This window comes from Phyllobates terribilis, unplaced genomic scaffold (genome assembly GCF_046119375.1).
Source record: "Phyllobates terribilis strain yellow unplaced genomic scaffold, ASM4611937v1 Scaffold_3__8_contigs__length_932513732, whole genome shotgun sequence".
Taxonomy (NCBI): Eukaryota; Metazoa; Chordata; class Amphibia; order Anura; family Dendrobatidae; genus Phyllobates; species Phyllobates terribilis.
In genome coordinates, this window is record NW_027362763.1 from 25,145,066 (window position 1) to 25,155,589 (window position 10,524).

The 10,524-nt window shown below is 40.0% G+C and overlaps 1 non-coding gene across 1 annotated transcript; it reads left to right on the forward strand.

Annotated features, from left to right (window-relative positions):
* The first annotated feature begins 9,973 nt into the window (after window positions 1-9,973).
* On the forward strand, window positions 9,974-10,047 carry TRNAN-GUU (transfer RNA asparagine (anticodon GUU)). The gene has a single exon. It is a non-coding gene; the product is annotated as a tRNA-Asn (tRNA).
* Window positions 10,048-10,524: the final 477 nt, after the last annotated feature.

The following is a 10,524-nucleotide window of genomic DNA, read 5'->3' on the forward strand; positions in this document are numbered from 1 at the left end:
TGTATATATGTGTATATATATATTACCTGCAGTGTTCTCCAGAGACCCCGGACATCTCTGTATATATGTGTATATATATATTACCAGCAGTGTTCTCCAGAGACCCCGGACATCTCTGTATATATGTGTATATATATATTACCAGCACTGTTCTCCAGAGACCCCGACATCTTTGTATATATGTATATATATATATATTACCAGCAGTGTTCACCAGAGATCCCCGACATCTCTGTATATATGTGTATATATATATTACCAGCAGTGTTCACCAGAGACCCCGGACATCTCTGTATATATGTGTATATATATATTACCAGCAGTGTTCTCCAGAGACCCCGGACATCTTTGTATATATGTATATATATATATATTACCAGCAGTGTTCTCCAGTGACCCCCGACATCTCTGTATATATGTGTATATATATATTACCAGCAGTGTTCTCCAGTGACCCCGGACATCTCTGTATATATGTGTATATATATATTACCAGCAGTGTTCTCCAGTGACCCCCGACATCTCTGTATATATGTGTATATATATATTACCAGCAGTGTTCTCCAGAGACCCCGGACATCTTTGTATATATGTATATATATATATTACCAGCAGTGTTCACCAGAGATCCCCGACATCTCTGTATATATATATATATTACCAGCAGTGTTCTCCAGAGACCCCGGACATCTCTGTATATATGTGTATATATATATTACCAGCAGTGTTCTCCAGAGACCCCGGACATCTCTGTATATATGTGTATATATATATTACCAGCAGTGTTCTCCAGAGACCCCCGGACATCTTTGTATATATGTGTATATATATATTACCAGCAGTGTTCTCCCAGTGACCCCGGACATCTCTGTATATATGTGTATATATATATTACCAGCAGTGTTCTCCAGAGACCCCGGACATCTTTGTATATATGTATATATATATATATTACCAGCAGTGTTCTCCAGTGACCCCGGACATCTCTGTATATAAGTGTATATATATATTACCAGCAGTGTTCACCAGAGACCCCGGACATCTCTGTATATATGTGTATATATATATTACCAGCAGTGTTCTCCAGTGACCCCCGACATCTCTGTATATATGTGTATATATATATTACCAGCAGTGTTCTCCAGTGACCCCCGACATCTCTGTATATAAGTGTATATATATATTACCAGCAGTGTTCTCCAGAGACCCCGGACATCTCTGTATATATGTGTATATATATATTACCAGCAGTGTTCTCCAGAGACCCCGTACATCTCTGTATATATGTGTATATATATATTACCAGCAGTGTTCTCCAGTGACCCCCGACATCTCTGTATATATGTGTATATATATATTACCAGCAGTGTTCTCCAGTGACCCCGTACATCTCCTGTATATATGTGTATATATATATTACCAGCAGTGTTCTCCAGAGACCCCGGACATCTCTGTATATATGTGTATATATATATTACCAGCAGTGTTCACCAGTGACCCCGGACATCTCTGTATATAAGTGTATATATATATTACCAGCAGTGTTCTCCAGAGACCCCGGACATCTCTGTATATAAGTGTATATATATATTACCAGCAGTGTTCTCCAGAGACCCCGGACATCTCTGTATATATGTGTATATATATATTACCAGCAGAGTTCTCCAGTGACCCCGGACATCTCTGTATATATGTGTATATATATATTACCAGCAGTGTTCTCCAGTGACCCCGGACATCTCTGTATATATGTGTATATATATAATACCAGCAGTGTTCTCCAGTGACCCCGGACATCTCTGTATATATGTGTATATATATATATTACCAGCAGTGTTCTCCAGTGACCCCCGACATCTCTGTATATATGTGTATACATATATTACCAGCAGTGTTCTCCAGTGACCCCGGACATCTCTGTATATATGTGTATATATATATTACCAGCAGTGTTCTCCAGTGACCCCGGACATCTCTGTATATAAGTGTATATATATATTACCAGCAGTGTTCTCCAGAGACCCCGGACATCTCTGTATATATGTGTATATATATATTACCAGCAGTGTTCTCCAGTGACCCCGGACATCTCTGTATATATGTGTATATATATATTACCAGCAGTGTTCTCCAGTGACCCCGGACATCTCTGTATATATGTGTATACATATATTACCAGCAGTGTTCTCCAGTGACCCCGGACATCTCTGTATATATGTGTATATATATATTACCAGCAGTGTTCTCCAGTGACCCCGGACATCTCTGTATATATGTGTATATATATATATTACCAGCAGTGTTCACCAGTGACCCCGGACATCTCTGTATATATGTATATATATATATTACCAGCAGTGTTCTCCAGTGACCCCCGACATCTCTGTATATATGTGTATATATATATTACCAGCAGTGTTCACCAGTGACCCCGGACATCTCTGTATATATGTGTATATATATATTACCAGCAGTGTTCTCCAGAGACCCCGGACATCTCTGTATATATGTGTATATATATATTACCAGCAGTGTTCTCCAGTGACCCCGGACATCTCTGTATATATGTGTATATATATATTACCAGCAGTGTTCTCCAGTGACCCCGACATCTCTGTATATATGTGTATATATATATTACCAGCAGTGTTCTCCAGTGACCCCGGACATCTCTGTATATAAGTGTATATATATATTACCAGCAGTGTTCTCCAGTGACCCCGGACATCTCTGTATATATGTGTATATATATATTACCAGCAGTGTTCTCCAGAGACCCCGGACATTCTCTGTATATATGTGTATATATATATTACCAGCAGTGTTCTCCAGTGACCCCGGACATCTCTGTATATATGTGTATATATATATTACCAGCAGTGTTCTCCAGTGACTCCGGACATCTCTGTATATATGTGTATATATATATATACCAGCAGTGTTCTCCAGAGACCCCGGACATCTCTGTATATATGTGTATATATATATTACCAGCAGTGTTCTCCAGTGACCCCGGGACATCTCTGTATATATGTGTATATATATATTACCAGCAGTGTTCTCCAGTGACTCCGGACATCTCTGTATATATGTGTATATATATATATATTACCAGCAGTGTCTCCAGAGATCCCCGACATCTCTGGATATATGTGTATATATATATTACCAGCAGTGTTCTCCAGTGACCCCCGACATCTCTGTATATATGTGTATATATATATTACCAGCAGTGTTCACCAGAGACCCCGGACATCTCTGTATATATGTGTATATATATATTACCAGCAGTGTTCTCCAGTGACCCCGGACATCTCTGTATATATGTGTATATATATATTACCAGCAGTGTTCACCAGAGACCCCGGACATCTCTGTATATATGTGTATATATATATTACCAGCAGTGTTCTCCAGAGACCCCGGACATCTCTGTATATATGTGTATATATATATATTACCAGCAGTGTTCTCCAGTGACCCGGACATTTCTGTATATATGTGTATATATATATTACCAGCAGTGTTCTCCAGTGACCCCGGACATCTCTGTATATATGTGTATATATATATTACCAGCAGTGTTCTCCAGTGACCCGGACATTTCTGTATATAAGTGTATATATATATTACCAGCAGTGTTCTCCAGTGACCCCGGACATCTCTGTATATATGTGTATATATATATTACCAGCAGTGTTCTCCAGTGACCCCGGACATCTCTGTATATATGTGTATATATATATTACCAGCAGTGTTCTCCAGTGACCCCGGGACATCTCTGTATATATGTGTATATATATATTACCAGCAGTGTTCTCCAGTGACCCCGGACATCTCTGTATATATGTGTATATATATATATTACCAGCAGTGTTCTCCAGAGACCCCCGGACATCTCTGTATATATGTGTATATATATATTACCAGCAGTGTTCTCCAGTGACTCCGGACATCTCTGTATATATGTGTATATATATATATTACCAGCAGTGTTCTCCAGTGACCCCGGACATCTCTGTATATATGTGTATATATATATTACCAGCAGTGTTCTCCAGAGACCCCGGACATTCTGTATATATGTGTATATATATATTACCAGCAGTGTTCTCCAGAGACCCCGGACATCTCTGTATATATGTGTATATATATATTACCAGCAGTGTTCTCCAGTGACTCCGGACATCTCTGTATATATGTGTATATATATATATTACCAGCAGTGTTCTCCAGAGACCCCGGACATCTCTGTATATATGTGTATATATATATATTACCAGCAGTGTTCTCCAGAGACCCCGGACATCTCTGTATATATGTGTATATATATATATTACCAGCAGTGTTCTCCAGTGACCCCGGACATCTCTGTATATATGTGTATATATATATTACCAGCAGTGTTCTCCAGAGACCCCGGACATTTCTGTATATATGTGTATATATATATTACCAGCAGTGTTCTCCAGTGACCCCGACATCTCTGTATATATGTGTATATATATATTACCAGCAGTGTTCTCCAGAGACCCCGGACATTCTCTGTATATATGTGTATATATATATTACCAGCAGTGTTCTCCAGAGACCCCGGACATCTCTGTATATATGTGTATATATATATTACCAGCAGTGTTCTCCAGTGACCCCGGACATCTCTGTATATATGTGTATATATATTATTACCAGCAGTGTTCTCCAGAGACCCCGGACATCTCTGTATATATGTGTATATATATATTACCAGCAGTGTTCTCCAGAGACCCCGGACATCTCTGTATATATGTGTATATATATATTACCAGCAGTGTTCTCCAGTGACCCCGGACATCTCTGTATATATGTGTATATATATATATATTACCAGCAGTGTTCTCCAGTGACCCCGGACATCTCTGTATATATGTGTATATATATATTACCAGCAGTGTTCTCCAGAGACCCCGGACATCTCTGTATATATGTGTATATATATATTACCAGCAGTGTTCTCCAGAGACCCCCGACATCTCTGTATATATGTGTATATATATATTACCAGCAGTGTTCTCCAGTGACCCCGGACATCTCTGTATATATGTGTATATATATATATATTACCAGCAGTGTTCTCCAGTGACCCCCGACATCTCTGTATATATGTGTATATATATATTACCAGCAGTGTTCTCCAGAGACCCCGGACATCTCTGTATATATGTGTATATATATATTACCAGCAGTGTTCTCCAGTGACCCCGGACATCTCTGTATATATGTGTATATATATATATTACCAGCAGAGTTCTCCAGAGACCCCGGACATCTCTGTATATATATATATTACCAGCAGTGTTCTCCAGTGACCCCGGACATCTCTGTATATATGTGTATATATATATACCAGCAGTGTTCTCCAGAGACCCCGGACATCTCTGTATATATGTTTATATATATATTACCAGCAGTGTTCTCCAGAGACCCCGGACATCTCTGTATATATGTGTATATATATATTACCAGCAGTGTTCTCCAGTGACCCCGGACATCTCTGTATATATGTGTATATATATATTACCAGCAGTGTTCTCCAGAGACCCCGGACATCTCTGTATATATGTGTATATATATATTACCAGCAGTGTTCTCCAGTGACCCCGGACATCTCTGTATATAAGTGTATATATATATACCAGCAGTGTTCACCAGAGATCCCGGACATCTCTGTATATATGTGTATATATATATTCCCAGCAGAGTTCTCCAGAGACCCCGGACATCTCTGTATATATGTGTATATATATATTACCAGCAGTGTTCACCAGAGATCCCGGACATCTCTGTATATATGTGTATATATATATTACCAGCAGTGTTCTCCAGAGACCCCGGACATCTCTGTATATATGTGTATATATATATTACCAGCAGTGTTCACCAGAGACCCCGGACATCTTTGTATATTGTGTATATATATATTACCAGCAGTGTTCTCCAGAGACCCCGGACATCTCTGTATATATGTGTATATATATATATTACCAGCAGTGTTCTCCAGAGACCCCCGGACATCTCTGTATATATGTGTATATATATATTACCAGCAGTGTTCACCAGAGACCCCGGACATCTTTGTATATATGTGTATATATATATTACCAGCAGTGTTCACCAGAGACCCCGGGACATCTCTGTATATAAGTGTATATATATATTCCCAGCAGAGTTCTCCAGAGACCCCGGACATCTCTGTATATAAGTGTATATATATATTACCAGCAGTGTTCACCAGAGACCCCGGACATCTCTGTATATATGTGTATATATATATTACCAGCAGTGTTCTCCAGAGACCCCGGACATCTCTGTATATATGTGTATATATATATTACCAGCAGTGTTCACCAGAGACCCCGGACATCTTTGTATATATGTGTATATATATATATTACCAGCAGTGTTCTCCAGAGACCCGGACATCTCTGTATATATGTGTATATATATATTACCAGCAGTGTTCTCCAGTGACCCGGACATCTCTGTATATATGTGTATATATATATATTACCAGCAGTGTTCTCCAGTGACCCCGGACATCTCTGTATATAAGTGTATATATATATTACCAGCAGTGTTCACCAGAGACCCCGGACATCTCTGTATATATGTGTATATATATATATTACCAGCAGTGTTCTCCAGAGACCCCGGACATCTCTGTATATATGTGTATATATATATTACCAGCAGTGTTCTCCAGAGACCCGGACATCTTTGTATATATGTGTATATATATATATTACCAGCAGTGTTCTCCAGAGACCCCGGACATCTCTGTATATATGTGTATATATTTATTACCAGCAGTGTTCTCCAGTGACCCCGGACATCTCTGTATATATGTGTATATATATATTACCAGCAGTGTTCTCCAGAGACCCCGGACATCTCTGTATATATGTGTATATATTTATTACCAGCAGTGTTCTCCAGTGACCCCGACATCTCTGTATATATGTGTATATATATATTACCAGCAGTGTTCTCCAGAGACCCCGGACATCTCTGTATATATGTGTATATATTTATTACCAGCAGTGTTCTCCAGTGACCCCGGACATCTCTGTATATATGTGTATATATTTATTACCAGCAGTGTTCTCCAGTGACCCCCGACATCTCTGTATATATGTGTATATATATATTACCAGCAGTGTTCTCCAGAGACCCCGGACATCTCTGTATATATGTGTATATATTTATTACCAGCAGTGTTCTCCAGTGACCCCCGACATCTCTGTATATATGTGTATATATATATTACCAGCAGTGTTCTCCAGAGACCCCGGACATCTCTGTATATATGTGTATATATATATTACCAGCAGTGTTCTCCAGAGACCCCGGACATCTTTGTATATATGTATATATATATATATTACCAGCAGTGTTCACCAGAGATCCCCGACATCTCTGTATATATGTGTATATATATATTACCAGCAGTGTTCTCCAGAGACCCCGGACATCTCTGTATATATGTGTATATATATATTACCAGCAGTGTTCTCCAGAGACCCCGGACATCTTTGTATATATGTATATATATATATATTACCAGCAGTGTTCACCAGAGATCCCCGACATCTCTGTATATATGTGTATATATATAATACCAGCAGTGTTCTCCAGTGACCCCGACATCTCTGTATATATGTGTATATATATATTACCAGCAGTGTTCTCCAGAGACCCCGGACATCTTTGTATATATGTATATATATATATATTACCAGCAGTGTTCTCCAGTGACCCCGGACATCTCTGTATATATGTGTATATATATATTACCAGCAGTGTTCTCCAGAGACCCCGGACATCTCTGTATATATGTGTGTATATATATATTACCAGCAGTGTTCTCCAGTGACCCCGGACATCTCTGTATATATGTGTATATATACAGTACAGACCCAAAGTTTGGACACACCTTCTCATTTAAAGATTTTTCTGTATTTTCATGACTGTGAGAATTGTACATCACACTGAAGGCATCAAAACTATGAATTACCACATGTGGAATTATATACTTAACAAAAAAGTGTGAAACAACTGAAAATATGTCTTATATTCTAGGTTCTTCAAAGTAGCCACCTTTTGCTTTGATGACTGCTTTGCACACTCTTGGCATTCTCTTGATGAGCTTCAAGAGGTAGTCACCGGAAATGGTCTTCCAACAATCTTGAAGGAGTTCCCAGAGATGCTTAGCACTTGTTGGCCCTTTTGCCTTCACTCTGCGGTCCAGCTCACCCCAAACCATCTCGATTGGGTTCAGGTCTGGTGACTGTGGAGGCCAGGTCATCTGGCGTAGCCCCCCATCACTCTCCTTCTTGGTCAAATAGCCCTTACACAGCCTGGAGGTGTTTGGGGTCATTGTCCTGTTGAAAAATAAATGAAGGTCCAACTAAACGCAAACTGGATGGAATAGCATGCCGCTGCAAGATGCTGTGGTAGCCATGCTGGTTCAGTATGCCTTCTATTTTGAATAAATCCTCAACAGTGTCACCAGCAAAGCCCCCCCCACACCATCACACCTCCTCCTCCATGCTTCACGGTGGGAACCAGGCATGTAGAGTCCATCCGTTCACCTTTTCTGCGTCGCACAAAGACACGGTGGTTGGAACCAAAGATCTCAAATTTGGATTCATCAGACTAAAGCACAGATTTCCACCTTTCTAATGTCCATTCCTTGTGTTCTTTAGCCCAAACAAGTCTCTTCTGCTTGTTGCCTGTCCTTAGCAGTGGTTTCCTAGCAGCTATTTTACCATGAAGGCCTGCTGCACAAAGTCTCCTCTTCACAGTTGTTGTAGAGATGTGTCTGCTGCTAGAACTCTGTGTGGCATTGACCTGGTGTCTAATCTGAGCTGCTGTTAACCTGCGATTTCTGAGGCTGGTAACTCGGATAAACTTGTCCTCAGAAGCAGAGGTGACTCTTGGTCTTCCTTCCTGGGGCGGTCCTCATGTGAGCCAGTTCTTTGTAGCGCTTGATGGTTTTTGCAACTGCATTTGGGGACACTTTCAAAGTTTTCCCAATTTTTCGAACTGACTGACCTGCATTTCTTAAAGTAATGATGGCCACTCGTTTTTCTTTACTTAGCTGCTTTTTTCTTGCCATAATACAAATTCTAACAGTCTATTCAGTAGGACTATCAGCTGTGTATCCACCTTACTTCTGCACAACACAACTGATGGTCGCAACCCCATTTATAAGGCAAGAAATCCCACTTATTAAACCTGACAGGGCACACCTGTGAAGTGAAAACCATTTCCGGTGACTACCTCTTGAAGCTCCATCAAGAGAATGCCAAGAGTGTGCAAAGCAGTCATCAAAGCAAAATGTGGCTACTTTGAAGACCCTAGAATATAAGACATATTTTCAGTTGTTTCACACTTTTTTGTTAAGTATATAATCCCACATGTGTTAATTCATAGTTTTGATGCCTTCAGTGTGAATGTACAATTTTCATAGTTATGAAAATACAGAAAAATCTTTAAATAAGAAGGTGTGTCCAAACTTTTGGTCTGTACTGTATATTACCAGCAATGTTCTCCAGTGACCTTAGACATTCCTGTAATAATTTGTCACTTCTGTGTTGTACATTATAGTGACAGTTGGGGGCGCTCTTTTACGCCTCTCCCCGCGGAGCTCTGCCCACTCTTCACAATGTCGGTGCTGCAGACAGAACTGTGGACAAATGGGAGGAGTCACATTCTGACAAAACTGAACAATCAGCGATAAGGGGAACTTTTTATATTACATAAAGCGACAATAAAAATGTAAGTTTCATTAATCAGGAAAAAAAGAATTTTGCCCAAATCCATAAAATATATAACAGTGTAAAAATACATAAAATATATAACAGTGTATAAAATCATTTTTGACTTGTGATGTTTGCTCCATTAAAAACATAAGCAAATGCATGTTGCTTGTGTCTCTGTGGCGCAATCGGTTAGTGCATTCAACTGTTAACCGAAAGGTTGGTGGTTCAAGCCCACCCAGGGACGCTGGTGTCTTTTGCTTGGGTATTATGCTACGGTTAAAGAACGTTCCGCTTTGGCCCACAGCAGGTCCCGCAAGTGAAAGCTATGTTGCTGCCATCTACATTTTCAAAAAAGAAAAGAGCACCCAGAAACACCCAGAAGCGACAAGAATAAGGACAGCCAAGAAGGGAAGAAGAGTGGTGGTGGTGGGAGACTCACTACTGAGAGGAACAGAAGCAGCTATCTGCAGACCGGACATAACCGCAAGATAAGTATGCTGCCTCCCAGGGGCGAAGATCAAGGATGTTACCGATAGGATACCGAAGCTCATCAGCTCCAAGGATGTCCACCCATTTCTTCTGATACATGTTGGCACCAATGACACGGCAAAGAAGGACCTACCGACAATCTGCAAGGACTTTGAAGCATTGGGGAAGAAAGTAAAAGAACTGAATGCGCAGGTAGTTTTTTCTTCTATCCTTCCAGTAGACGGGCATGGCG